The sequence below is a fragment of the Pinus tabuliformis genome, chromosome 6 (genome assembly GCF_031772625.1).
Source record: "Pinus tabuliformis cultivar Carrire ecotype Pingquan chromosome 6, CPIR1, whole genome shotgun sequence".
In the NCBI taxonomy this organism is placed as follows: Eukaryota; Viridiplantae; Streptophyta; class Pinopsida; order Pinales; family Pinaceae; genus Pinus; species Pinus tabuliformis.
Genome location: NC_142292.1, coordinates 238559171 through 238586338, shown reverse-complemented (window position 1 = coordinate 238586338; position 27168 = coordinate 238559171). Strand labels below are relative to the sequence as shown.

The following is a 27168-nucleotide window of genomic DNA, read 5'->3' as shown; positions in this document are numbered from 1 at the left end:
ATGAGCAACAAGTTCCTCTTTTTCGCCCAACGCACCTGCAGGAGTGGTTCACCTACGTTGAATGTCAAATTGCCTTCATACTCACTGACATTCAACGCTGGTTTCGCTAGGCACAGGGTGCGTTGATAGGAAAACGAGCTCATGAAACCCCAGGGGCTCAGAAAAACAGGAAAAGAGGCACAGAATGCAAAAAGGAAACCATGAAAAGAAAGAGCTAGGATTTAGCTCCTACCTAATCCAGACGGCGCCGAGAATCGTCCACAGAATCTCCTGGAATCAGCTGATGAAAATCGAGGGGGAAGAGGCACCTCCAAAGCTCCAACAAACCAAGTTCAAATGAAATGGTAAAATGAGAGGTAAAAACACTTTTTAATTGCTTTTTACGTAGTTCAAAGCGAAATATTAGGGTTTTAATCTCATTTTCAAGCAAATGTTATTCATTTCTAACTAGTTTGATGCAGCAATTGAGGATACAGTACTATCTTTGAAAAGGGCAAAGCTAGTTATGGTAAAAAATCAAAATTTGACCATATAATCGAGCAGTTTTAGCACACAGTTCATGCTCGTTAAAAAATAAACGCAAGATTCGAGCAGTTTTAGCACACAGTTCATGCTCGTTAAAAAATAAACGCAAGATCCGAGCAGTTTTAGCACATAGTTCATGCTCGTTAAAAAATAAACATAAGATCGAGCAAGTGTTTCAAGCCGCGTTTAAGCTCATTAAAAAATGAACTACCCGGTAAATAACCACTGTAAATGTAACATTATCAGCCATTAAAGCCTTGGTCGTGTTTGCACCATCACCTCCACTTTTCCATTGGCTGATCATTCACCTCCATTTGATTGTTTACCCATTTTGAGGAATAGCTGTGAAGAGTGATTACACTAGCCATCCTTGTGACATCGCCGTGATTGGAAAATTCCAACCTGTACCTGGAATCAGCTGCTAACCCATTTTATCACTCGTTCCTCAAAAGACGAGTCTTCTTTAAGCTCTTTTCATCTGACTCGTAAAATATGAAAAGATTGCCGAGTTTTGGCCTTCCAGCTCGTTAAAGCGATCGGAAGTGCTCTCCCTCCTCTGGACCTGAGGGATTATTGCACAAAAAGTTCGAGCGCTTGTTTTGTTCGGCTCGTTAAAACTATCGAAAATCCATCCCTTTTGTATTGTTTTATACTTTTTCGGACTTAAGGGATTAGATGACGAAAAAGGAACTTTGGAGTTATCTTTACGTACCTTTTCAGACTCTCTAAAAATGAAAAGGGACCGAGTTATCTTTGTCGTTAAACTCGTTAAAAAACATTAATAGCGACAAACTTGTCTTTAGACAAGAACGAGTTTCACTATCGCTAGGCTCGTTAAAATATAGCGATGGGCTTGCCCGAAGGGCAAGTTATAGAACAAGCATATGTTATCCTCCTCAAGCTTGACAAAAATAAAGAGGTACTGGTCAGCAATGACTGGGGAAAATTAGGAGAAACTCAACAAAACTTTGATGGTAGCAAGTCGCTCTTGAACATGACACTTTTCCTCCGTACCACAATCGGGTTGGGTTGTTTCATTCACCGGTCACATCACCATGGTCTTGCCATACCATCCATATTTGGGGTAATGCTACCGATCCATCGCATAAGTGTCGCCATATGTTCAAGAGAAGTCATTCAGAGAAGTCAACCGTGTCCCATCCACTGCCGTACATTATCCTTCATCCTTTCATGACCGCCACCCTTAGTCATATGTCACAGATCGTTTTCACCTCCATCAAAATCATTAGCTCCGTTCCGTGTCATTGATGTGGGATTCATCAAGGCCCTCCTTTGACGGATCGCTTCTTGTCGACATCAGCTCATTATCCAAGAAGTTGATCTAGGAACACCCCCTTCAGTACTTTGAAGCTTGCATGCCTCAATGGCAAGTTTCTCACTTCCGGCGATAGGTATACATCAATGACCTTCAACCGAAAGATTTTGCGTGGTGTTCGATGCCAAGTCCTTTATTCACACCACGTGAATTGTGCTGTAGTACATTGAGGGTCATTATCATTATCAGTGACTCCTCTCGCGCTTGTTAACGGTTTACCTCATTGACCGATAATCAGGCGATGTCTTTGCATGTTCAACTTCAGAACATTTCTCACATGGATCGACTTGTACTTAGAGCGAAGATCAAACGAGTTTGAAGACCCCGGATCTAGTTTCATCCATCCGGGCTGCGATATATATTCAGGAAAGATAAAGACATTGACATGTACATCATTGCAGCAGATAATTATCCTACCCAAAGGATGATAATTTCATCAAAATTATCAGTCTACCATCAGACGATTGTCTTTGCTATGTACAAAAAAATGAATTTATAAAGCTGAGCATGGGAATGCCCGCCTCAGCTAGATCATGAAAGCAGTATGAAAAATAATGTATTGTATTGTATCTTATTACAGGTCTCCTCCTAGCATTGGATGAACTTCGGATCCTCTTGATAAAGCATTTCACCCGATAAACGGCCTCATACTTTAGGGGGCAACTGTTATAGACATTTTTGTGCTTTACAGCATTGAGCATGAAATGTCCATAATCTAAGGGATCCAAAGTCCCTAAACATGTTGTTCCTACCCCTAGAGGAACAAGGCTAACAAACCACAGCAATTCACAGAAGTTCTCCACCAGAAATTGCTCAAAAACAAGTCAATTCAGGATCAATTCAAGAGCTCCACTAGCTGTCTGCGCTGAAATGCAAACCCTGAATTGGCTACCTGCACTGCAACGCAGGTAGAAGCACTACTAGGGTGCGCTGAGCGGGAATTGACAAATGGCAAGTTCATTCAACGAGGTGTCAAGACCCTGGAAGCTTCCAGAATCTTCCTCAATGACACTTGCCTCAATGAATTCGACTCATGATGAGTAAGAGGTTCTCAAACTCCAAGTGGAAGCAACAACCTCCAAGTGGAAACAAGAACTGACAGAGGGAGAGGACATTAGTCAGATCTCAAGCTGACTCATCCTCTCTCCAAACATCTATATATGGATCTCTCCTCCATGAGATCTAGAGGCTGGAATTTGGTTATTGCAAAGAATTGCTGTTGGTTTGAGATTGGAATCATTGGGTGCTTAATGCTTTGAAGGGAGGTGAAGATAGGAATTCCATTTGCTGGGAAGGAGATGCTGGATTGGAGCCTTCTTGGTTGTATCTATTCCTGAACCTTGTTATTCATCAATAAAGCTATCTTGGTTTCTCCTATATACTGATGTATCTTTGATGTATGATTGCATTAGTATGTTTAGTTTATTTCTAATCCTGAACTAGTTATGAATATGAATCTATGTCTTTGTGTAGTGTTCTCTTCTTGTGATCTTGCAGAGTCCTGTTGAAGCTGGGCGAGCGAGAAGGCAAGTAGCTGGGAACTCTCAAAGAGAAGAGAAATCGGATCGAGGGACAAACGGAAGACACCGGTTAGTCCATCCATCTCTCTTCATTCTTAATTGACAAAGGAAGAATACTAGAATAGATGTGTCTGTTTGTTGCTAAGGCACTGTCACACCTTAGGTGGATAGGATCGTCCTGCATAGGCATTTTTCCCCACAACACTTAAGGAAAATCTGTGTTCTTAACATGCATATAAGATTTGGCAATGTGATTCTGTGTTTGTTTTTATGCCTATAAATTCGTTGAGGGCATTCATTAGCTGGCCTAGGGAACTAACTCAGCTTCCCTGTATCGCTATACAAATTTGAATTTGTTAATTAAATAGGAAATTCCTATGCCAGTTTCACAGCTAGTTCGTCTTTCTAAATGGGTCTAAATTCTGTTCAATTTGTTCTGCAGGAAATGTATGATTATAGAGACTTTTCGAGTATATACTTTTCCAGTTTGTATTCCTATTTATGTGCTCTTGTTACTATTCAATGCTAGAACAATAATTATCAACACAATAAAAGGGTTGCAATATTGTTTCCTTGCGAATGCAAAGATTATAATGCTACTTATATTGATGTAGTGCAGAGCCTTCTATATGGAATGGGTAGAATTGGAAAGAAAGATATGGTATGTGTGCCTATTTAATTATTTTTACATTTAGATGTTAAATATTCAAGTTTAGTACAACTTGTTTTAGAAATGAAGCCAATGAATTTTCGTCATAATTTTTTCATAATTTTAGTCATAATTTTTTTATAATTTTAATGTTTGCAGTGGAGCTACCTTGTCAAAATAACACGTTTTTAGAAAATCTCTATAGGAGAAGATTAATTTTGCAAACCATATTGCAAACCATGTAAAAAGTAGTATAAATTAGCACGTTTTTATTTTGACAAGTTTTTAGAAAATCTCTATAGGAGAAGATTAATTTTGCAAACCATATTGCAAACCATGTAAAAGTAGTATAAATTAACACGTTTTTAGAAAATCTCTATAGGAGAAGCTTAATTTTTCAAACCATGTAAAAGTAGTTTAAATCAACCATTTTGTCAATACTTATGTTGTGAATAGTTATGGTGTGTTATGCTCTATAGAAAAATTTAAATTCTCTGCATATGCATCTTCAAAGTTGTGAAATTGTATTTACACCAAAAAGAAAAAAGTAATGTAATTGTCATTTCAAAACTGTAGGACTTTCATATACCAGCATGACATTTATTAATCAACCATTCTGTGAATAGTTATGGTGTGTTATGCCTTATAGAAAAATTTAAACTCCCTGCATCAACATCTTCAGAGTTCTGAAATTGTATTTACCAAAAAAAGAAAAAAATAATAATGTAATTGTCATTTCAAAACTGTAGGACTGTAATATACCAGCATGGCATGTGGTCATATACTCCCATTACATGTTTCATATTTCATTGATGTCACCCACGGCTTTGTAAGTTGGCTATATCTAGAAACCCCCCTCCAGTTTGTTGACATAATTTGCTATATCTAGAAACCCCCTTCCTGTCTGTTGACATAATATGCGGGTTGGCCATATCCAGAAACCCCCTTCCTGTCTGTTGACATAATCTACGGGTTTGTAAGTTGGCTATATCTAGAAAGCCCCTTCCTCTCTGTTGACATAATCTGCGAGTTGGCCATATCCAGAAAGTCATTTCCTCTCTGTTGACATAATATGGGGTTTACAACATGGGTGGGACTACTTACAAATCCAAAACAAGCATTTTGTTGATTTTGGGGGTTTAGAGCATTTCCAGAAGCATTTTGTTGATTTTGAGACTAGTAAATCGATTCCAAACACCAAAACTCAGAGACATTTAGTTGATTTTGGGGTTTAGAGCATTTTGTTGATTTTGCCTAGCTGAGTAATTTGTTAGAGGCGGTTGTCCAAATTTTCACCACCAAGTTGCAGTCATCTACTCTGCATATATGTGAAATGCGCACAAGTTCTAGACCTAGCTGCAGTCATCTACTCCGAATATATGTGAAATGTGCAGAAGTTCTAGACCTAGCTCCAGTCATCTACTCCGCATATATGTGAACTGCACAATAAAATCTCACATAATATCCATATTGTTTGATCCCCAATACTCTTCGTAGACTCAACCGAATCCATTAAACCGCCCTGCAAGACTTTTAACGGTCATGAATTTCTACTGATATTATGTCATTTTTCACCTTTTATGGTTGGGATTTAACCTTATCCACTTTTTTTTTTATTGTTGGGGATTTAACCTTAACCACTTTTTTTTATGGTTGGGATTTAACTTTAGCCAAATATTCTATTTGGTTATTTTTTTGTGCTTTTTCAATTAAATAATATTAGTTTCTTATGCTCTTCCTTAGAGCACTTCCTTGGAGCATGTGTGCTTCTTCATGTGTTTATTTTTAAGCACACACACACACACACACACACACACACACACACACACACACATATACATATTTTTAATTTTTTTATTTTTTTTCAATTAAATTAGTCTCTTATTCTCTTCCTGAAAAAACATGTGTGCAAACATGTGTGCTTCTTCTCACAACGTGTATGTTTTTTTTACTAGCCCCATTTTCTATTCCTTAACCACATATTTTTTTTTTACTAGCCCCCTTTTCATGATTGCTGGTAAGGTAAGGTTGTTGTTGTTTGTGGGTTTGGAGATGTTGGCAAGGGTTGTGTTGCAGCCTTGAAAGTCGCTGGAGCTAGGGTCATTGTTACAAAGATTGATCCTATATGTGCCCTGCAAGCGCTTATGGAAGGCCTTCCTGTTCTCACCCTTGAGGATGTAGTTTGCACTGCTGATATCTTTGTGACAACTAGTGGCAACAAGGGCATCATCATGGTAGATCACATGAGGAAAATGAACAATGCCATTGTTTGTAACATCGGTCACTTTGACAACGAGATTGATATGCAAGGCCTTGAAACTTTCCCAGGTGTTAAGAAGATTACCATCAAGCCTCAGACTGATAGGTGGGTGTTGATTACCATCAAGCCTCAGACTGATAGGTGGGTGTTCCCTGACACCAATAGTGGCATCACTGTTCTTGCAGAGGGTCATCTCATGAACTTGGGTTGTGCAGCTGACCTTATCATATCTTTCTCCTTTACAAACCATGTAAATATTTCTAATTCCCTACAACCATTGCTTGTACATACTAGATTTCTTAGGCATACCAATCCCTTGATTATATTGTTGCATATGATCCATTGCTACATAGGTGGATGTTCCATAGATGGTGCATAATCTCTACTTTTTGTTGTAGGTCATTGCTCAGTTAGAGCTCTAGAACGAGAAGAAATCAGGGAAGTATGAGAAGAAGGTCTATGTGCTGCCTAAGCATCTAGATGAGAAGGTGGCTGCTCTACACTTGCCCAAGTTGGGTGCCAAGCTAACAAAGCTTTCTCCTGATCAGGCCGAGTATATCAATGTGCCTGTTGAGGGACCTTACAAGCCTGCTCACTACCGATACTGAAAAGATCTGACATTTGGGATGGCTTGTTGGATGAGTAGAAAATGTCCTCTTTTTTTTCAAATAAAAGAAACTCTAGCATTTATTTTTGGCAGCTCTATTGTTTTAAGGGACCTTACAAGCCTCCTGACTACATACTGAAGAGATGACATTTTGGGTGAGACCTGGTCGGTGAGTATCAAGTAGAAATGCTCCTCGACATATAAATATCTGGCCTGTCTTTGTCGGTATTTCCATTGTTTGGGTAGAATTATAATAAAATTTTGTCATAACTCTTCATTTAATTCTTTAAAGTGTGCTAGCTCAATGGAAGAGCACCTGCCTTACAAGCAGGAGGTTGGTGGTTCGATTCCACTGTGCACTAACATGAATTAATCAACTATTTTTGTAGTTTATTTTTAATTAAATGTTTTTTATATCGATTTATTTCAATGGTGAGATATTTCTGGATTCATTGTTTTATATTGTCTCTATAGAGACAAAAGTGATCTTTAAATAAAAAATTTAGTGTCTCTAGAGAGACAATATCTAGTATTAAAGACATATTGTCTCTAATCCGAGTGTTGTCTCTAGAGAGACAAAAATGAAATTGTCTAAAGAGAGACAAAAATGAAATTGTCTCCTAAGATAAAATAATGCTTGTGTTATATATTGTCTTTATAGAGACAATTTTTTAAGACAATCACTTTTAAGACAATAATTTTTCAGACACTTGCTTAAACACAATATTTAAGACAATACACAAATTTTTTTTTTGTCTCAAGTTTAGACAATTTACCCAAAAATTGTCTCAAATATTGTCTTAAAACCACCCTTTATGTAGTAGTGTGCATTACATAGACCAATTAACATGGCTAACCACTCGCACAAACCTTGTGTAATTTTGAGGGCATTCATCCAAATATCTCCTTCTCTAACTCAAACCTAGTTATACCCTAATTTTAAATCCATTAAGTAAAGTATTATATATGTTGCGACTAGGTTGTTAGGTCATCTATCCTAGAAATAGGGTAATTGTTCTTGACCCTATTTTTATTTAATACCTTATTATCAATGCACATTTGCCGAGTCCCACACTTTCTTGCAAAAAATATGATGGGTGACCCACATGGTGGGTTAATTGATTGAATAACACCCTACTCTAGTAGTGATTGTAGTTCCTTCTTCACCGTGTTTTCTTCTAAAATGAATTCCCTATATAGTCTGAAATTTGGAAATGGAGATTCGAACAACAATTAGATCACATGCTCCACTATCCTCTTGATTGGTATACGTTTAGCCTCTTGGAACACTCCCATATATGCATATAGGAGCCTCTCTACTTATGAAACGTTTGAATTTCCCTTGAGCATGTTGATGATGAAGGATTTTCCACCCTTGCTAGGGTGGTATTAGTTGGTCATATGCATAGCGATTACATCTTGCATGTACAAATAGGGACTCCCAAGTATAACTACACACACATAAAGTGTGCTTACATCCAATTCTACTTCATTAATAAAATCATCATTGATAGAAAATTTATTTTGATAGTAATGGTTATATTTGTTTCTACCTCGTCGTTGACCCATCCTAGTGGATATGGGATAGGAGGGTCCTGAACCTATAATCCAAGTGTGCGGACCATGTCCACTACTATGAGGTTTGTTTGTGATATTGAGTGGGAAAAAGCATTAATTTTTATATTCTACATTGATGTGTAGGATATATTCTCATACATGTCCAAGTTGATTTCCATGAGATTGATAGAATATTTGGTTATGAGAATTTTCTTTTGCACATACTTCTTTCGGTTTTGTAGGCTAAGCTCTAGATTTAATTCCTAACACTTCTCTATGTGGAAATAGATATTGCAATGATTTTAGTGGTTGCTAAAAATCCTTACACTTGTTTTCTTTGTCAATTGTCTTCTTTAGAAAATTTGAATAATTTAACACATATTCAATGGAGATTATCCTGATCATGTACTATTGCGGAAACCATACACAATACATAAGCTCCTCTACGTTGATCAACAATATAGCAGCATCAATAACAATAAAACATCAAGAGCATTCACACATTAACACAGTATGTATCCCGGGGAAAGAATCTCGCTAAAAACCCCAACTATCTGTATATTAATGATTGAGTCATGTAACATTACACAGCATAATACTTCTCACAAGTATCTCCACCTCTGTTACACATAATACAACTCAGATCTGATCTCCAAATCTCTTCCACTGCTTGCCTGCCTCCACTGCTCAATACCTGCTCAAGAACTGATGAGAATGGCTTACCAAAATCATTTTTCACCTGCAAAATAGTCACTCACACTTTGTTGGACGTGAGCACAAGCTATAATGTGGGCAAATACGTGAGCAAACTCATTGGCATACTCAATCCCTTGATTGTGCAAGATCTGGTGCACAACTATAGTCACAACTGATAATAATCTGATTCTCTACCACCTGTCCCTGTTGAACTGAACATGCACTAACATGCAACTGAGTTAACTTGATGTATTCATTAGTTGTATTATGAGTTAATAACTTGTGAATTAATTAATAACTAATTCACCCAACTCATCTCTAGTCTATTTTCCAGTTAGACTAAATACAACTAGTTTAACAAAGCTAAACTGAACACAACTCCATCAACTCCACAATCAACTCCACCAAACTCAACTGATTGAGTTCTAACTGAAGTCATGCATGCAACAACTCAACTGACTCATAAGAAAAGCGTATTTCTTTCTGACAACTGCATGTGCCACCTCTGTATCTCAAACTAAAGTCCTCCAAGAGAATAAGATTAAGTTTATAGTCCAAATATTATTATTAGACAATAATATTTGACTTTTCTATTTTTGACAACCAGTCTAAAAATAGACTTTGATCACTCACACTGTGATCACTCACACTTTGATCAAAAATAGAAGTCCATTTATTTTTTCCAACTTGACCAATAATCCATAAACAACAACCTGCAATCCATAGACATGATCCATATGTCTAAAAATAGACTTGCGCCAAAAATAGCCTGCGGGCCCACTTAGTGAAGGCGACTCTTTTCACTAAGCTCCATCATCTTGTTGCAATCTCAACACTCCCTCTCGACAAGATATGGATTATCAGCAACCCCTATCCTGCCTCGGTGGTACTCGAATTTGCTCCTGGTGAGAGCCTTCGTCAGAATATCAGCATCCTGATCCTCCGTTGGAATGTACGAAAGTAACATGATCCTCCGCTTTACACAATCTCTGATATGATGGTACCTAATGTCAATATGTTTAGATCTATCATGAAATACAGGATTAGCCAAGATTTTAATGCAACTCTGGTTATCACAGTAAATCACAGTAGGATCCAAATGAGAACCGAACAAACCAACCAGGATCTTCCTCATCCATATAGCCTCGCATGCAGCCAAACTTGCTGCCATATACTCGGCCTCCGTTGAACTGAGTGCCAGGGATCTCTGCTTCCTGCTGTACCAAGAAACTGTTGTTGATCCGATACTGAAGACCCCTCCTGATGTGCTCTTTCTGTCCATTGGGCTCCCTGCCCAATCTGCATCCGTGAAGCCACATGGCTTCACCTCATCCTCCTGTCTGTACCACAAACCATATCCTGATGTGCCTCTCAAGTAGCGCAATACATGCTTGCCCGCCTTCCAGAAGAGCTTGGTAGGCTTAACCATAGCTTGTGAAAGCTGGTTAACTGCATAGCATATATCAGGTCGTGTATTGACCAAATACATCAGCGGCCCCACCAACTGTCGATAAACAATGGCATCCACTTCTTCTCCCGAAGTGGCATCCTCCTTCCTCCAACCTCCAGGAAGAGGAGTATCAACAGGCTTGCAGCCATGCATGTTGAACTTCTCCAGTATCTCCCGAGCATACTTGCCCTGAGAAACAAACAGTCCACCACTGCGCTGTCATATTTCCAATCCCAGGAAATAGTGAAGGAGGCCCAAATCCTTCATCTCAAACTCTGTAGCAAGATCCTTCTTGCATGACAGTATCAATAGCTCATCACCCGTTAGAATCAAATCATCAACATAGAGTACAATGATAAGCAACTTACCCTCCACCACAATCTGGTATAGGTTAGGATCCGCCTTGCTCTTGGAGAATCCAAGTCCTGTGAAATAGCTGTCTATCCGTGTGTACCAAGCACGTGGTGCTTGCTTTAACCCATACAACGCTCTCTTGAGCCTGCACACATGCGACTCGCTGCTGAAGACCTCAAAGCCTTCGGGTTGCTCAATGTACACCTCCTCCTCAATGACTACGTTGAGGAATGTAGTCTTCACATCCATCTGATGAATGTGCCATCCCATCTGCGCTGAGAGAGCAAGAATCGTCCGTATGGAAGAATACCTTGTGACAGGTGCAAAGGTATCCTCATAATCGATCTCCTCTATCTGTGAAAAGCCTCGGGCAACAAATCTTGCCTTGTACTTCTCCACACTCCCGTCAGCTGCCTGCTTAACTTTGTAGATCCATCTCGAACCCACCACTGATTTCCCTTCCGGTCTAGGAACAATCTCCCATGCACTGTTTTTGACAATAGAATCATACTCTTCCACCATGGCGTCTACCCATGTAGGATCCTCCACAGCTTCCTCGAAAGAGGATGGCTCAGTCACAACACACTTGCTCATAAGAGCCATGTATCCAGTGTACCGATCAGGTGACTGTCTCTGCCTGCGTTGGGCTGTAGGTGGTCCTACAACTTTCTCTGCATCTTGATCCAGTTGCTCAGCTTCTGTCAAGCGCTTTCGCCCTCTGATGGTTGGCGCTGCATGAGTGGTCTCTTCCACTCGATGAACCTCGTCCTGTGGCTGATCCACGTCCTGAAGCTCATCCTTAGGAACTAATAGCTCCTCATCTGTATGTAAGTGTAGCTCCCTCTCAAGCGAACATTTCATGGCTTTCTCCTCTTGAAATTTTATATCCCGCCGCACAACAGTTTTACCACTGTCTGGAAAATACACACGATAGTTGTGGGGCATATCAGTGTACCCCACAAATATCCCAACCTCTGCGGTTAGCTCCAACTTCTTCCTAGCATCCTTCGTCACATGCATGTAGACGTTAGCACCAAAAATCCTCAAATGAGAAAGATCAGGTTTCTTACCAGAATAAGCCTCCTTGGGTGTACTCATGCCAAGTATCCTATGAGGACAACGGTTCTGCACATAAACTGTTGTATTGCATGCTTCCGCCCACAAGTGAAGGGGTAGGCCCTGATCATGCAACATTGCCCGTGCAGCACCCACAATCGTTCTGTTCTTTCGCTCAGCTACCCCGTTCTGCTGTGGGTTATGGGGAGCTATGAGCTCTCTACGAATCCCTTCTATCTTGTAGAAATCCTTGAACTCGTCCGAGATGTATTCACCATCATTATCGCTCCTAAGAGCCTTCACCTTCTTCCCCGACTCCTTCTTGACCAGTGCTTTGAATTCACAGAACTTTGAATATGTCTCGCTCTTGTTCTGCATGAAGAAGATCCAGCACTTACGAGAGAAATCATCAACAAAAATCACATAATACCTGTGTTTTGCTGTCGAAGCAACTGAGAAAGGTCCACACACGTCTGTGTGAATTCTCTCAAGGATCGTCGTGGCGCGACTATCCTTCTCGTGAAAGGTGGCTTTCACAAACTTCCCCAAAGTACACCCCTTGCACTGATCTGACTGCACAAGTGTGCCTTTAGGAATCCCTCTACTGATCTGCTGCAGTATCTTCAAGGCTCCATGGTGAAGGTGACCCAATCTCCCGTGCCACAACTCACCATCATCCCGGCTCACCAATCCTTCTGCCTTGCCTGCCATTGCTGCGCATCCATCTACATGCAACTGATAAAGGTTCCTCACTTGAACCCCTATCTTCCGGGTCTCACCAGTTGTCTTGCTGCGCAGGAAGGCCTTTCCCTCGCTGAAAACAACATCATACCCCTTGTCTTCTAACATTGCCACTGAGATGAGATTCTTCTTCAATCCTGGAACATGCATGACTTCCTTCAATACAAAGGGTTTACCAGACTCCCTCTCAAAGGAAATAGTACTGATACCGGTCGCACTGTATCTACCATCATCGCCCATCTCGATGTGCACTCCAAGATCCTTGTCCTCCAGATCAGAGAACAAATCTCTATCTCCCGTCATGTGAAAAGATGCACCACTGTCCAAGAACCACACTGATCCCATCACACTTGAAACCAAGCATGCGATCAATGAAAAATCAAGCTCAAACTGAGAAGCTAAGGCCTCTCCCCCTGCAGATCCAGCAGCTTGCTTGTTCTTCTTCTTCTGCGGACAATTTGTGGCATAGTGTCCGTGCTGGTGACAGTGAAAACACTTCACCTTGGACATATCCTGCTTCTTGCCTTTCGCACCAGACTGAGAAGCTTTCTTTCTCTTCCCTTTCTTTGCTTTGGCAGCCAAAACACAATTCTCTTCATCAGATACCTTTGATGAAGATCCATTCTCACCTTTATTGTTACTGAGTTTATCCTTGAGCGCCAGGTCGCTCTTGCTTTGGAATAACATTTTCAATCTGTTGAAAGACATTTCAACAACACTGCTGCAAATTCGATTTTCCACCAGCTCCAAACTCAACCGCCTTCGATCTAAATTCGTGAGAACACAATATTTCTCATACAGATATTGGCTGTATGGGCATTCACGGGATATCTCACCTTCCAAAGGAAGGATCAATCCAGAGGCTACCTGGCCCAATTACAGACTCTGCCTGAAGAAATAGAATGTAAACACTTCCTGAATAGTAGATCTGATGATCAATCCTCACTTGATATCCTGTAAAAATCTCTTCTACAAATCAAGCAGCTCCGATACCATGTAGAAATTTTTTCTACAATTATCTAGCTCGCTCTGATACCATGTAAAAATTTTGAATAATTTAACACATATTCAATGGAGATTATCCTGATCATGTACTATTGCGGAAACCATACACAATACATAAGCTCCTCTACGTTGATCAACAATATAGCAGCATCAATAACAATAAAACATCAAGAGCATTTACACATTAACACAGTATGTATCCCGGGGAAAGCATCTCGCTAAAAACCCCAACTATCTCTATATTAATGATTGAGTCATGTAACATTACACAACATAATACTTCTCACAAGTATCTCCACCTCTGTTACACACAATACAGCTCAGATCTGATCTCCAAATCCCTTCCACTGCTTGCCTGCCTCCACTGCTCAATACCTGCTCAAGAACTGATGAGAATCGCTTACCAAACTCATTTTTCACCTGCAAAATAGTCACTCACACTTTGTTGGACGTGAGCAAAAGCTATAATGTGGGAAAATACGTGAGCAAACTCATTGGCATACTCAATCCCATGATTGTGCAAGATCTGGTGCACAACTATAGTCACAACTGATAGCAATCTGATTCTCTACCACCTGTCCCTGTTGAACTGAACATGCACTGACATGCAACTGAGTTAACTGATGTATTCATTAGTTGTATTATGAGCTAATAACTTGTGAATTAATTAATAACTAATTCACCCAACTCATCTGTAGTCTATTTGCCAGTTAGACTAAATACAACTAGTTTAACAAAGCTAAATTGAACACAACTCCATCAACTCCACAATCAACTCCACCAAACTCAACTGATTGAGTTCTAACTGAAGTCATGCATGCAACAAATCAACTGACTCATAAGAAAAGCGTATTTCCTTCTGACGGCTGCATGTGCCACCTCTGTAGCTCAAACTAAAGTCCTCCAAGAGAATAAGATTAAGTTTATAGTCCAAATATTATTATGAGACAATAATATTTGACTTTTCTATTTTTGACAACCAGTCTAAAAATAGACTTTGATCACTCACACTGTGATCACTCACACTTTGATCAAAAATAGAAGTCCATCTATTTTTTCCAACTTGACCAATCATCCATAAACAACAACCTGCAATCCATAGACATGATCCATATGTCTAAAAATAGACATAGTCTAAAAATAGACTTGCGCCAAAAATAGCCTGCGGGCCCACTTAGTGAAGGCGACTCTTTTCACTAAGCTCCATCATCTTGTTGCAATCTCAACATCTTCTTGTCCTTCCTCACTTTCCACTTCTTCTTCCTCTCCCTGTAAGTTTCCTAGTGTCCCTTTTTGCTTTGAACCTCTTGCTTTCCCTTGAAACTCTTCATTCCCCTTTATTCAAGCTTTTGTTTTCTAGGTATTTCACCCACGCATAGGAATCATGCATCATTTTAGGCTTGAACATCATTAGTTTCTTTAGAACATGGTTGTCTAGACCCATAAAATACTTGAGGAGTATATCTAGGTTCTTGGGAGAGATGCCCAACATTATTTCCATCTTCCTAAATTTCATTGTATACTCCTATGCACTCTACCCTGGTATCTACTTAGAATAATGCCACCAGATCCATTGTTTCTGAACACACGTGAGGGTAGAATTAGGAATTTATAAGAGTTAAAAAAATCTACCACTTATTTACTAAATGACTTACCTCATTCCTAAGGGTTTAAGCATGCCTTTCCAACTAAGTCAACAAATGACCTTCTAATTTCAGACAAGAAAATGATTTTTTTTGCTCCTCATCTATTTGGTGAAAAACAAAATAAACCTTTAATTGCTATAATCAATGATTAAATTTCAAATCATTGATTTCACCTTGATCAAGTTTGATGCTCACCTTTGTTTCCATATTGAAGAGAGAGTGTTAATGGTTCATGGCACTTAATGTCAACAATTATTTTCTTGGATTTCCTAGACTCCTTCTCTGGTTCTCCTTGATCCCCTTATTTTCTAACCAATATAACCTCTAAGTTAGAACCTGTATCTTATTTAATTAACCCAAGATTACTAGTTAGGGCCACCATAAGAAGGTTAACACTACAATTTATATCTGTGAGTTATTGTTACATCTTCAAACCTATCCTCTACCAAATCGTAAGGGCTATCATAAATTGATTCATTTTCCATGGCTAATGAAGACATGCTTTGGGAAACCCTTTCGGAAGAACACTCAGCTGGAATGTGAGGTTGCTTTCGTCACTTTTATCTAGAGTGGAAATAATGTAAATACCTAGGAGAAGGAACTCTCTATGGAGTTACTTGAGACTTGTGGCATGTGGGCTGCTACATAATACAAATGTTATCTCTCTCTCTCTCTCTCTCTCTCTCTATCTATATATATATATATATATATATATATATATATATATATATATATATATACATATATGCACACTCTCATGTACTTTGCTCTACCATGGAGAAAAATGAACTCGAATAATGGAACCCCTTTCCCTTCTATTGAGTTGGTTATAACATAGTTGAATAGCCAACCGGGGGTCGATTTTGACTCCTTCAACTCCTAACTAGATTAAAAAATTTGACATTTCTAGAGTATTCTTGATACTTTCTACATAGTTATCCCATTTTTCATTCAAGTAATATACACTGACATGGCATCCTCACCAATTATGGCGGCCAATCATGATAGGTCAACTTCCAAGAGGCATAACTTTTGCATTTGAACTCCAAATGTGATTTTTACACTATTGGTAAGGTATTCAAGGCTATAAAAATATCACGAGATCGAACAATCAAGTAGGAAACGTTTATCCATATAAAATTTCATTCAAGGCCTCAAACTAGCCCTAGAAGGTTCCAAACCTTAATTCTCCAAACTGGGTCCCATAGATGAAACAACTCCTATAAGTTGATCCATTCAAAATTTTCCACTCTAAAAGCATCAAGATGGATGAAAAATAATATAATTACCTAATCTAGATTGACTATATTGTTACATGGGCTACAACCTTTTAATTATAATTTTATACTTTGTCTCCTCTATATATAGAAAGGAAACATAATCTTAGGATCATCAAATGTTTTATACTGCATTGTTTGCATTCTAAAAGGAAGTTCCCCTCAAAATAGACTCTAATTATTGAATTCTTATCGCTTTTAAGATGTGTGATTCATAATAGTGCATAGCTAGAATTAAGAATAGTATGGAGTACAACAACACTAGGAACAAAGTGTGCTTGTTATAGAAACAATGGGTGTGAAAAGGAGTCACTATAAAACATGATAGTTTGTACAAAATGTGACAATGGATATAGAATCTATTGTGGGCATTAGCGAACATTTTTCCACAAATTATGTATCGGTATTGGTTATGGAAATCCTCAAATGAATGTTGGAATATTAAAAGTGAGAGAAAATAAAGAAGGTCAATAGGAATTTTTTTCACCCGTATAAAAGGGAAGACAAAGGGCATTTTAAGTGATATTTAGTGGCATTTGGAAGGTCACGCTATAAGGGAAAATTGGCTAGGAAGAGATTAGTCTAGAAGTATAAATGATAATGCAATAGTTATAGACTAAACGACATGGGGATTAGTAACTTGAGCTAGTACATGGAAAAAACATTTCATAGGTGAAAATGAATAGTTCAATGACGATAAATGAATACAAGACTCTTAATGAAGAAAAGGTGTCGACGGAACATTGGAGTGAAGGACTTGGGGATTGTAGGGCACTTGCGATCCAACTCTGAAAAGAGAGCGAAGGTGAGAAGAATGAATGAGTGAGTGCTTATTCATTGAGGTTATGATAATTTCAAAATCAAAATCCCACGGAGTGATATCTACCGGGTAATTGATTTTTCTGGTTGCAATGTTAGGGTTTTTACATGTTTGTGCCCAGTGGCATCGGTGTAGCATTGTGCTTATGTGTGTCTATAACTCTATGATTATCATCATTATTAATTCAAGACTCGGTAGAAGTGTTGTAATTATTAATTTGAAAATTAACAATTTTTCATTCTTAATGCTTGTTGGGGATTTTTCTGGTAAAATCCCAAAAACAAAAAAAACTAAACACACAGAGGCGATGCTCTGTTTTCTTCTCTCCACGGGATCTTTTGCACAGGGAAGCTTTAAATAAATTTCTTGAGAACAGAGTATTACACCACGTTAAAATGATTTCTATTCATTAAAATATAATGCCTGATACATATTCATCCTCTTTTATTGAGAGGGATTTACCAAAAATAATAACATTCAGCAAAACTCTGTCTCCACCTGAGAATTTACACTGCTGGGAAAAATTCTCATTTTCTTTTACTGCTGTAAAACCCCTTTTACATTACTGCTGTAAAACTATTTTTACATATGGAGTAAAATTTTCATTACATTCCAATTTCAAAATAATAACTCATACAGTTATTCATATACCTGTGCGTTCTTTTCTTTTGCATTTCAATGCATATCCAATACATTAAAAAAAAATTTACTCACACCATACGCTCTTGCTTCTTTCCCCTGATTCACGCTGGTCAACAAAACATTACCTAAGCTTATGTGCTCCCCCCATTTTTCTTTATGCACTGCTGTGCAATATACATTGGTTTTCTGCTGCTGCCTCATTCTTCAAATGGTCAACACATAAAAACTATCTGCTGCTCCCCTGTTCTTTCGCTGCTGCGAGCTCACACATTGCACTACTGTGCAAAACCTTGGTTTTTAGATGCGTGAGTTTCATATTACAAAAATGGTCAACTACAAATAAAAAAGACTTCACATTTTCTTTAATGTGTATGCCACACAAACACGTAACATACACATACCCATACCTCCGACATAAAAAAGACATTAATACTTCACCTACGCATATGACAATTTATTAAATGCCTTCATATCAAAACTGCGGTCAACCAATCTTTAATTTTACTCCACGCAATGTAATTAATTCGATGCAGGCTCGTATGCTACTTTGGTTGATGGACGGCGGAGAACGATCAAGAAAATCGGACGGTGGACGGAGATTTCAGGAGGCATTTTGCTGCTGAACATTAGGCTCCGAAATGTCAGTTCTGCTGACGTATACAGAGGACCACGCGTCCAAAAATGATTGCATCGGAGGCGAGCGTACGGAAACTGCCTCACAGCAAAAGGCGGTCCGATGAGTGTCAGTGTTATAGACATTTTTGTGCCTTACAGCATTGAGCATGAAATGTCCATAATCTAAGGGATCCAAAGTCCCTAAACATGTTGTTCCTACCCCTAGAGGAACAAGGCTAACAAACCACAGCAATTCACAGAAGTTCTCCCCCAGAAACTGCTCAAAAACAAGTCAATTCAGGATCATGTCAATGGCTCCACTGGCTGTCTGCGCTGAATGTCAAAGCCAACACTGGCTACCTGCGCTGAATGTCAAAGCCAACACTGACTACCTGCGTTGAGCGAGACTGGACATGTGGCAAGCTCATTTCTCAAGGTGTCAAAACCCAGGAAGCTTCCAAAATGACACTTGCCTCAGGGAATTCGACTGGTGATGAGTAAGAGGTTCCAAATCTCCAAGTGGAAGCAAGAACCTCCAAGTGGAATCAAGAACTGATAGAGGGAGAGGACACTAGTCAGATCTCAAGCTGACTCATCCTCTCTCCAAACATCTATATATGGATCTCTCCTCCATGAGATCTGGAGGCTGGAATTTTGTTATTGCAAAGAATTGCTGTTGGTTTGAGACTGGAATCATTAGGTGCTTAATGCTTTGAAGGGGGGTGAAGATAGGAATTCCATTTTGTTGGGAAGGAGATGCTGGATTGGAGCCCTCTGGGTTGTATCTCTTACTGAACCTTGTTATTCATCAATAAAACTATCTTGGTTTCTCCTATATACTGATGTATCTTTGATGTATGATTGCATTAGTATGTTTAGTTTACTTCTAATCCTGAACTAGTTATGAGTATGAATCTATGTCTTGTGTAGTGTTCTTCTCTTGTGATCTTGCAGAAACCTGTTGAAGCTGGGCGAATGAGAAGGCAAGTAGCTGGGAACTCTCCAAGAGAAGAGAAACTGGATCGAGGGACAAACGGAAGACACCGGTTAGTCCATCTATCTCTCTTCATTCTTAATTCATAAAGGAAGAATACTAGAATAGCTGTCTCTGTTTGTTGCTAAGGCACTGTCACACCTTAGGTGGATAGGATCGTCCTGCATAGGCATTTTTCCCCACAAAAAATTGGCGACTCCGCTGGGGAGATTTGTTTTAGTCATTTTATTTGTGTCTCTATCATTGTTTGCTTCATAGACTCAACAGCAACAATCGAACTGCTTCTGCTACTCTCAGATGCAAAGTAGACAGTTGTTGCCTTGATCCAATCACTGGATTTGTCTATGATCTAAACAATGGACTCACAAATGATTTGATGATCCTTTGTGATAGATCTTAGTACCCCCTCAAAGCATCCCTTTGATTGTACCTTGCTTGTGGTTTTGATTTGGCCTGAAACTGATGATTAATCAGCAATCTGTGACCCAGAAACCAGTGAGAAACTATCGTTTCTCGTTCAGCGCGAACCCTGTGAAGAGGTTCTGCATTTCAATGCAGGTCCCGTGAAGGCCACCTGCACTGAATGTCAAAACCCCAGTGTTGAGGTTGCACTGATCCAGTTTGGCCTTGTGCAGCTGGGGTTCTCTGCTCTGTGTTGCCCTGTTTTGATCTCTGATTTTTGCAGCCTGTAACCAGCATAGGTACCAGTCTGATAACTCCTTTTCTCTGCTTAAATTCCGCCTCCTTTTGTACAAAAAGACTGTGAGTGTTTTATGTGTTTGTGTCGTCATTTACAGTCTTCCTTTGCATGAGTGAAGTAATCATCCTGTAGCCCTTGATTCAGATCTGTCGATTGCGATCTTAGGAGAGAGTTCATTGGCTATTTACAGTTGATTATACATTTGCTTTTGCTTATTGGTTTGAGTTTGTCTCTTCTAAGTGTCGAAACAAGTGTTCATTTCGAAAGTCGTAAAGTGTTGTATTCTCTTCTACCCTTTCTGATTTCGAAAAAGTAAACTTGTTTGTATTTGTCATTTAAAAGCAAATTCAAAGTTGTACAAAAAGCTTTCTTTGTAGGCATCAATACTAAGAAAGAGGAAAACAAACACCTGCATTGTGCATTTGCATCTTGATAGTTTGCATGCTTGATTTAGGAAAAGTGCATTAGAGTGTGCTGATTGCTCTTTGAGAAAAGATGGTGTCTTTCTTTTCCCTTTGTAGCTAGGATTTTCAAAGTTGAAAAGATATAAAGCTTGCTTATCATCTTTAGACTGCATTTAGGAATTGTACCATACATCTCGTGGTGATCCAGAAAGGCAAACTTCTAAAAAGATCAACCTAAAATAAATTGAATGAACTTAACAACGCTTTGCAACATAACGCACAACATAGAGGTCTAGGCTAGAGTCGTGTTCCGGCATCGTAAAGCCTGGTGACTATCGATCTCGTTGAAGGTGGGTGATTCCTCCTGAGGGACGATAGCGCCAGTACGGATTGTGCTCCCACGTACCGTCGCGTATATATTGGGAGACCCCTATAGGAATAAAACCTTTATCCTTAGGAAGCCGTGTCGGCCGCCCTACTGATCGCAATGCACTGAACACAGCATTCAGGAAGATCGACCGCCCGTACCCTAAAAAGTATTCTGCGGTTTTGCGAAAAGTTTGGCACACCCTCTGCCTAGAACTCCAGAGCAGTTCCTTTTTTCCTTTTTCAGACTCTATAACGGAAAAAGTCCATCCGAGCATTTGTCACTTCGAGCTCGTTAAAACATCGAAGGAGACTAGAGTCATCTTTAGCTTTTTCTCGACTCTTTAAAATTGAAAAAGCAAGTTGTGTCTAAGCGTTGTTAAAATTTATTTTAAACGGAATAATCATCACCTTTCCCTCGTTGATCTTCGAAGTTAGTCTCCCTTCATCACAAGTTCTTGTAGAATCGCTAAGAAATCTTTTGGATAGACTAAATATGTCTGAACAACCGTCGACATCTAGGACTGTGTCATCCGACACAGCAGCAGCAGAACCTCCTGCTGCTACTCCAACAATGTACGCCGGTATACCATCTGTCCCGGTAAGTTATCAACAACAAGCCGGAGTCCAATCAGGGACGACGACATGGTTAGTTCCTATTTCTTCATCCGGATTATCATCTGGTATTTCTTATGTTGAGACTCAACAAATTGATCCATTTGGAGGTCAATTTGGGCAATCCGGTCCCCAAGGGCAAATAATCCCCTTCAGTGCCGAACTACCACCGTATAGGGGGCAGTATGCCCTTTCATTACCCCCTCCGGGAGGTTATCCATACGGGAATTCACAACAAAGTTCAGGTTACGCTGGAATTACATCCAGCGGTTGGGTACCAATACTGCCTCAACAACCAGGGGTTGTATATTCAATGCAACCAGTACACCCTGTGTCGAATATTACCACTATACCTGCTATGGTGAATGCGTCGCAAGTGCAAGTGCTACTTGTTGTATGTCGGCCCCAAGTTTCTCAGGTTGCAATACAACAGCCCCTTGTCTCAATGACTCAATCACAACCTCAGGCTAGTGCCTCCTTATTTGGAGCGACTCAGGCTCAAACAAGTACTATGACTCCTCATCTTGGTCAATCATCTGGTATTGGACAACAGCAAATGGTCCAACAACCAGAGCTGGTACAATCTCAACAACCGCCATTCCAGCAACCATATCAAGGACCTGAGCAACAAGCCTTTGTAAGTAATGGGCAACCATACTGTAATGGTTATGCCCATCAACCTTGTCAAAGTTGCCAGCATTATGCTGGTTTGCAAAGACCCATTGCTCAGGCGATCCCATCTTATCCTGGGTATGCTTCGCCTAACCTGAATCAACAGTTGCCCTTTGTAGCAACTCTAGAATTACTAGATCTAAACCGGCTGACGAATGATCCAATTGCTTATGCCCCTTGGTGGCCAGCGATTCCGCATAAACTTCCGTCAGATATTCCTAAATTTAATGGAAATCCAGGTGAAGATCCGTCGAATCATGTGATGACATTCCATCTATGGTGTTCATCAAACACCCTGAATGATGATTCGATAAGACTTCGCCTCTTTCAGAGGACGTTAACGGGTCCAGCGGCAAAATGGTACATTGAATTGCCTAGAGCTTCGTTCGAAAACTTCAGTACCTTAGCCACAACCTTTTTAACCCATTTTCAATTACCGATAAGGTATGAAACGGGAACGGAAATCCTTACCAACTTCAAACAGACAACGACCACTCACATATCTGATCATATACATGAGTGGCGACGTCGTCGTAGGATGGTAAAAACGTACGTCCCCGATCAGCTGTTAGCTGAATGGTTTATCAAGTCATTACTTCCTACCATCACGGAAGACGTGGCAAAGGGGGGAGTCGTAACGGAAGAGCAAGTGATCGCTCGTGCGCAATATCTGGACTTGGTCTATACCCAGTCTGGCACGCTCTACGACAAAATACCTGACGCCCCTAGACCGGAATTCTCAATTCCTCCTCCTCCTAAATCAAACAATGACTCTCATGCCGGTAATGGCGTGATTGGCACAACAGACACGAAATCGACAAAGGCTACATCTAAAAAGGCCCGTAAGATTTCTAGTCAAAATGCAAATGAGGAACTTCTTGCCTCGGAAGTAAATGCCGCGTCGATCGACAAGGGCAAACAACTGAAGCAACCAGGGGGCAAGAAGAAAAAGAAAGGGAGAAAAAGGAAACCCCCTGCAGGGTGTCATATATGCGATGAGGATCATTGGACGAAAGATTGTCCACATATACCTGAAGTTAAGAAACTCTTTAAGAGTTCAAAACCCTCAGCAGTATTGACAGATCCGTTTCCAAACCCGGGAACCAAACTGGTTGCTAATCAAAATGCTTCCCAATCCCAAGTGCTTATGTTGTCTATCTCAAAGCAGCAAAATGATGCTTTGACAAGGAATAAAGATTACGGGAATCCACAGCTGTCGAATAACAAGGCTAATGAACAACCTAGTAATTCGACGACAACTTTGACCGAAGTTGTGCCACCCATCATTCCTGAACAAATGATAAAGTCACCAAAGGGAGTAGTACACAAATCGACATTTAATCCTTGTGCAAAAATAGCACAGAATTATAATATAATAGAGGACCTGGCCCAATCGTCGTCCGCTATGTCGACACTTGAGGTACCACAGAATTGCCCCTCCCAAAAGCAAGCTTTATTATCAGCAATAGGTGGGATTGACCCAATAGATTCCAATCTTGTGGCCTTTGATCATAAAGGATATGACCCTCAGTTACCAGCTCAACTAGCTTTCCTTATTCAAGTGAAAGCCCTCAACAAAACTGTTCATCGAACAATTATTGATGAGGGGGCATCTACATGTATTATGTTGATGAGTTGCTGGAAAAATTTAGGGTCACCACCCTTGTCGAGATCGTCAACGACATTAAAAGCATTTGATGGATGATCATACAGTCCATATGGGATTTTAAGTAACTTGCAAGTTGAACTAGGGGGCAAAATAGTAGAAATTGATGTTGAGGTTATCCATGAAGACCTCGATTACAACATCCTACTAGGTAGGCCCTGGATATATGCCATGGCCGCAGTTGTGTCGACCTACTTCAGGAGGATTGCATTTCCCTTTCAAGGAAGAATTACAATCGTCGACCAACAAAAAATTCTCCCCAACAGTTCACAAGTTACGGGAAGCATTCCAATGATCCATGGAAGCGATCATTCGCTTCAAAATATTGGAGTAGGCCTCCTAAAAGACCCTGCCTTAATGGGTACTTTTGCCCTACCGCCTCCAAGTAATCTGGCGGAAGTGGCCACAGTGGAAACCTACAATATGAAATCTTCTATATCTAATGGATTTGGAAGATTCCTAAACATTTTGTCAGCATGGATCATCGCCCTAATAGAAATATTGTAGCAATCAATTTTCTTGGCCTGGGGGGCAAACCAAAGTCAACGCCCATCAAGCGTTTGGATAGATAGGTCTAGAGAATATGGTACCCCTTCAGATCCTTGGTCGCGAGTGCATGGAACCGACGAAGGAATTGTCCAATCAATGGTAATTGACGGGGCACCATGGAATGATTCCCACCATCATTCCCTTCTCCCGGATTGTGGAGAAGATACTCAAGATGAACTTTATCATCCTTCAGTTTTCGATTTTCTATCAAAACTGTAAATACAGTGGGCTCCGAGGACGGTTCTTATCTTGTGTCAACCTCGTTAAAAAATGAAACAAGGAGTCTTGAGGATGGTTCTTTTACTATGTCAACCTCATTAAAAAATGAAACAAATCCCCTTTATCAAAGGTAAACCTTCATTCCAACCACCAAGTTGAATGCAATGAAGCTTGGGGGACATGCACCTTGATTTGCGTTATTATGCTGGGGGCATGCAAACTTATCATCGAGCAGTTTTAGCACGCAGTTCATGCTCGTTAAAAATAAACGCAAGATTCGAGCAGTTTTAGCACACAGTTCATGCTCGTTAAAAAATAAACGCAAGATCCGAGAAGTTTTAACGTGGACTTCATGCTCGTTAAAAAATAAACATAAGCAATGAGCAAGTGTTTCCACTAGCGTTTAAGCTCATTTTAAAATAAAAAATGAACCACTACCCGGTAAATAACCACTGTGAATGTAACCTTATCAGCCATTAAAGCCTTGGTCGTGTTTGCACCGTCACCTCCACTTTTCATTTGGCCGATCGTTCACCTCCATATGATTGTTTACCCATTTTGAGGAACAGCTGCGAAGAGTGATTTCACCTAGCCATCCTTGTGACACTGCCATGATTGGAAAATTCCAACCTGTACCTGGAATCAGTTGCTAACCCATTTTATCACTCGTTCCTCAAAAGACGAGTCTTCTTTAATCTCTTTTCATCTGACTCGTAAAATATGAAAAGATTGCCGAGTCCTTGGCCTTCTAGCTCGTTAAAGGGACAGGAAGTGCTATCCCTCCTCTAGATTTTAATCTTTTTGGACCTGAGGGATTATTGCACAAAAAGATCGAGCGCTTGTTTTGTTCGGCTCGTTAAAACTATCGAAAACTCATCCCTTCTGTATTGTTTTATACTTTTTCGGACCTAAGCGATTAGATGACGAAAAAGGAATTTTGGAGTAAACTTTATGTACCTTTTCAGACTCTCTAAAAATGAAAAGGACCGAGTTATCCTTGTCGTTAGACTCATTAAAATCATTAAATAGCGACAAACTTGTCTTTAGACGAGAACGAGTTTCACTATCGCTAGGCTCGTTAAAACATAGCGATGGGCTTGCCCGAAGGGCAGGTTATAGAACAAGCATATGTTATCCTCCTCAAGCTTGACAAACATAAAGAGGTACTGGTCAACAATGACTGGGGAAAAATTGGGAGAAACTAAAGAAAACTTTGATGGTAGCAAGTCGCTCTTGAAAATGACACTTTTTCTCCGTACCACAATTGGGTTGGGTTGTTTCATTCACCGGTCACATCACCATGGTCTCGCCATACCATCCATATTTGGGGTAATGCTACCGATCCATCGCATCAGTGTTGCCATATGTTCAAAAGAAGTCGTTTAGAAAAAGTCAACCGTGTCCCATCCACTGCCATACATTATCCTTCATCCTTTCATGACCGCCACCCTGAATCATATGTCACAGATCGTTTTCACCTCCATCAAAATCATTAGCTCCGTTCCGTGTCACTGATGTGGGATTCATTAAGGCCCTCCTTTGACGGATCGCTTCTTGTCGACATCAGCTCATTATCCAAGAAGTTGATCTAGGAACAACCCCTTCAGTACTTTGAAGCTTGCATGCCTCAATGGCAAGTTTCTCACTTCCGGCGACAGGTATACATCAATGACCTTCGACCGAAAGATTTTGCGTGGTGTTCGATGCCAAGTCCTTCATTCACACCACGTGAATTGTACTGCAGTACCTTGAGGGTCATTATCTTTATCGGTGATTCCTCTCGCGCTTGTTAACGGTTTACCTCATTGACCGGTAATAAAGCGATGTCTTTCCATGTTCGACTTCAGAACATTTCTCACATGGATCGACTTGTACTTAGAGTGAAGATCGAATGAGTTTGAAGACCCCGGATCTAGTTTCATCCATCCGGGCTGCGATATATATTCAGGAAAAATAAAGACATTGACATGTACATCATTGCAGCAGATAATCATCCTACTCAAAGGATGATAATTTCATCAAAATTATCAGTCTACCATCAGACGATTGTATACTCTATGTACAAAAAAATGAATTTATAAAGCTGAGCATGGGAATGCCCGCCTCAGCTAGATCATGAAAGCAGTATGAAAAATAATGTATTGTATTCTATCTTATTACAGGTCTCCTCCCAGCATTGGATGAACTTCGGATCCTCCTGGATAAAGCATTTCACCCGATAAATGGC

The 27168-nt window shown here is 39.9% G+C and overlaps 1 non-coding gene and 1 pseudogene across 1 annotated transcript; both read left to right on the top strand.

Annotated features, from left to right (window-relative positions):
• Positions 1–6174: 6174 nt before the first annotated feature.
• On the top strand, positions 6175–6898 carry LOC149258282 (adenosylhomocysteinase pseudogene; annotated as a pseudogene).
• Positions 6899–7187: 289 nt separating this feature from the next.
• TRNAV-UAC (transfer RNA valine (anticodon UAC)) lies at positions 7188–7259 on the top strand. Its single transcript has one exon. It is a non-coding gene; the product is annotated as a tRNA-Val (tRNA).
• The last annotated feature ends 19909 nt before the right edge of the window (positions 7260–27168 follow it).